Source organism: Triticum dicoccoides, chromosome 5B, assembly GCF_002162155.2.
Source record: "Triticum dicoccoides isolate Atlit2015 ecotype Zavitan chromosome 5B, WEW_v2.0, whole genome shotgun sequence".
Taxonomy (NCBI): domain Eukaryota; kingdom Viridiplantae; phylum Streptophyta; class Magnoliopsida; order Poales; family Poaceae; genus Triticum; species Triticum dicoccoides.
Window position 1 is genome coordinate 50,321,537 of NC_041389.1, and position 4,250 is coordinate 50,325,786.

General features: G+C 53.6%; 1 protein-coding gene across 1 annotated transcript in view; it reads left to right on the forward strand.

The window, feature by feature from the left end:
* The window catches only part of LOC119307306 (guanosine nucleotide diphosphate dissociation inhibitor 2-like), a 23,214-nt gene that overhangs the window by 4,173 nt on the left and 14,791 nt on the right, over nucleotides 1–4,250 (forward strand). The window lies entirely within an intron of this gene.

Genomic DNA, 4,250 nt, shown 5'->3' on the forward strand with positions numbered 1-4,250 from the left:
GATATCTATCATTCCCATCTTGACACAAGCTTGATTACAATCCTTAGGTAGTTAAACCCTTTGTTAGAAAAACCTGGTGCCTTGTACTCACATCATCGATCTTGATGGTTCCAGCATCCAGGTTGAGGGAGATCTACCTCCCCTCAGTGCCAAAGTAGAACATACAAAACGAAGCCGTCAAGCTTGGAGAGGTCCGAGCATGGCCCCCGAATACGCATTGGACCCTCCCTCGGCATAGACCACTCGCCGAAGCAACCATCTAACCCACTGATTCCGAGATTGGCAGCCAGCAAGGTCTCCTGCCTACACCCTGCCATCGTTGAACTCCCCTGTAGTAGGTGCCACTGAGTAGGTAGCTCCGTCCTCCCCTCTTGGATTGGGGGAACAGGGCAATGTACACCTTGATGAGGGGATAATTTTGAACTTCGGGAGAGGGCGGTGTGGATGCGATAGGGGCTCCGGCTCCATGGCCACCTCAGGTGTCACCTCGATAGTCAGGCTATTTTCCCCATCCGCCCATGCGTCCACGCCATCGTCCTGGCACCCAGGACACACCCCTTTTCTGGTGGGAGGACATAGCTAAGGACGAGGACACATCTAGGTCAGACATGCAGATCACTATGTCCCTCACTCCGATGACGCTCGACGACTTCCTTGCAATGGTCAAGACGGTTCCTAGGCACAAGCCATGGCCAACACTCAAGCCAATCGCCATAACCTGGTCCTTACCTCGAGTCGTCATGCTTGGGATCCTCTCTAGCCAAATGGTCACATCTCCACTTCCACCCCTCCCGTGGGGTGCGAGAGGGTCGTTGACATCAGCGGTGGTGCCGACGGGCCCTGTCTACTTCATGCGTCGCTCAGGGCTCCTTTGCCCGCCGGACAGTGCACGCCCCGCCAGCAGTGGCGGCTCCAGGAATTTGCAACCGGGTATTCATGTGTATTCATTTTGCCAAAATCATTGTTGTTTTTCAAAAATTGTCACTCTTTTGCCAAAATCAACACTGTTTTGTAAAAATCATGGGTATTCGCATGAAGACCCAAGAATACCCCTAGCGCCGCCCCTGCCCGCCAGGCTGGTAGACTTGTGTGTGGTGCCGCCGCTCCCATTGCAGAGGTCTGTGAGGGACACGCGGCACATCGGGGCTACTCTTGGCCATCGTGGGCCAACCGTGGCATGCGTAGCAGGTCGGCCCATATGGGACTAGCGCAGCCAGGACGTTTCCTCCTTCCGGCTGTTAGCACGTGTAGTTCGTCGATCCAGCCCTCCCTAGGCCCTTTGTCTGAGCGCCCCATCGACCTTGATCCTCCTCGTCCTACCTATAACACTACCGGAATCGCACCCTATGCCGACGGCCAGGGCCGTCGGCATAGCCCTGACTAGCCGTCGGGACAGGCCTATGTCGACGGCCCCCGTCGACATAGGGCCGTCGGCAACATATCCGTCGGCGTAGCCAGGATGACCGTCGGCATAGAAAGGCCGTCGGCATAGACCCTATCCCGACGGTGGCCGTACATCTATGCCGACGGCCCTGACCGTCGGCAACGCCATCGCCTAACGGCAGCTGCCGTCAACTGCTGACCAACGGCGTCTCGCCACGTGGCACCTCTATGCCGACGGCCTGGCCGTCGGCTTAGTTTAGATCTATGCCGAGCCGTCGGCATAGAGGTGCCACGTGGCGAGACGCCATTGCTCCTGGGGGCTTGCCTATGCCGATGGCCTAGCCGTCGGCTTAGTTTAGAACTATGCCGACGGCTAGGCCGTCGGCATAGACGTGCCACGTGTCGGTAGCTGGGCACTCCTGGGGCAGAACTAAGCCGACGACCAGGCCGTCGGCATAGACGGCCACGTGTCAGCCACTGGGAGCTCACGCCAGGCCTATGCCGACGGCCAGGCCGTCGGCATAGTTTCTGTCCAGTTTTTTTTTCTTTTTTCTGTTTCTTTTCAGCTCAATTCATTTGAATATACACAGCATATATAAGAAGCAGCATATATAAGAAGCAATATCACATAACAGTAAGGAGCAGCATCACACAACAAATTCAACATCACACATCATAAGAAACATCGCAAAGCATAAACATATAAGTATCATCACCACCAAGCATATAAGAATCTCACAAACAACAATAAGATAAGAAACATCACAAGCATATAAGTATCACAACATCGAGAACCGCCACAATGTGACCCAAAGGCTTAAGCGCCAGGACGTCGAGCACCGCGGAGGTCGTCACCGCCAAGAGCGCCGAAGCCCAGGTGGTCAGTGCTTCCGCCAGCGCTACCGCCAAGACCGCCTCCACCTCCGCCTCCGCCTCCGTGGATCGGAGTGGTCGGGCTCCGTGTCTCTGGAGTGCTGCGAAGACCACCGCCAACGGTAGATCCACCTGTTCCCTGGATGTTGAAAAGACATATTAATGGGATATATGACTGTGTTGAAAGGCATGACATGCTTTGGGTGAATAGATTGTGGATGAACTAACCGGCGAGGGGCCAGCATTCTGTGCCACAAACTCCTCAAAGGTCAGAAGCACTGGTTGTGCTGGAGGGCATTGTGCTGGCTGCAACTGAGGACACCTGTCGGCCGCCATTTCCTGAAAAGCCTGCTCCAGCTGGCGATCCCTCTGCACTTGGTGTTCATGAAGCCTCAAATGCCACGCCATGGTCTCCTGGCGTGTGTACTCCAGGTAGGCCTACGGTATGACATGATGGAACTCATAAAACTACTAGATGCGGAAAATAAAGTGAGCAATGAAGATAAGAGGGAAAATACTTACAGATTGTTGCTCCTGAAAGAGGGACTGTGAACTGGACACTGGCTGGCTCGTGCGCTGGCTCAGGCTCGGGTCGATCCGACGGAGCTGTGTGCAGGAGATAGTCGGAGTGACCACAGCATCGAGAACCGCCTCCCGACCGTGCTCCTTGGGCCCCATGCTCACCACCGCCCTGTCGTCCAGATCCGCCGCAATGGGGTCAGGTGTGTCAGGATGTAACTTCAGATACGCTGCAGAGTAGGCCTCCTTCCTCCACGTGGTCTTCTTGCCATAGTACTTGGGCTCGCCAGGCTTGGAGTCCTTCCGCGTATGGGCGATCTCCCACGCCTGCATGTTTGAGAGCGGCCGCTTCAGTTTCTCCTCCTGCACCACCAAACAGAGGTTAGTCATACATAAGAAAGTGATGGTAAATAGAAGAAGAAGAATGTTTAATGGGGTTAGTCATACATTAACTGCCTTGTGGAGATAGTGGTTGCGGTTTCCCTGAGCATGTACTCCCTCCTTCCCTCGGTTAGCCTTATTTTTGATTCTCATAGCCGCCCAGGCTCCAGCCCCATCACACCAAAGATCCACCAATGCCGCCCAGGACTCGTCTTTTCCATAACACCAATTTGGACACACCTACATAATAAAAGCATAATGGCATGTCAACATGAAACGGTGAAATGTACCACATGGTAATGAAAGCATAATATATGAAAGCATAATGAAAAATCTTTTATACTTACCGCCAAGTACTCGGGCCTCTCCAAGGTAATGCCCATCCTCCGCGCTTCTTCCTTGGTCATCTTCACACCAAGAACGTCGTGGTAGTATGTCGAGATGGCCACATAGCACACCTCGTACTGCATCTGGCGGGCCTTCTTCTTGCATTGGCGCAGCACGATCTGGTCCGCTTTAGCCCTGTGCTCTGGAAGAACTCGATAGAATTTCTACAATCATGCATGAAACAAGAATGGAAGAAGCCATGAGTTAAATCATTCATGAAACTAGAATGGACTTGTGCTTCTGAAGAGAACTCACCCAGAAAGTAGTGATCACGACCTTGGCATGGGTCTCATGGTCCGCGTGGAGGGCCGCTTCCCAGTGGTCCCAGCTCGTGGCCAAAACCCGACGGTCCGGCTGCCTGACTGGATCTGGATAGTACAACCTCGACCAGTATAACTTCAGCAAGACGGTGATGAGGCCGTTGGGAATACGGACCCCTTTAGAATATATCCAGTTGCTGCAAAAGAATGAACTATTAGCATGTGACAAGCAAAATAAATAACAACCGGAATATGCATGTGACAAGCAAAATAATGAACCACTTACTCTTTTCCCGTGGGCTCAATGAGCCACTTCTGCTCCTCAGTAGCAGGAACCTGCTTTGGTAGCTTTGCGTTGCCACGCAGCCATCCCTTGTTGTCAACCCCCTTCCCGTCACCACCATCATCCCCGCCACCACCCCCCTCCTCGCCTGCCTCCCCCTCCCC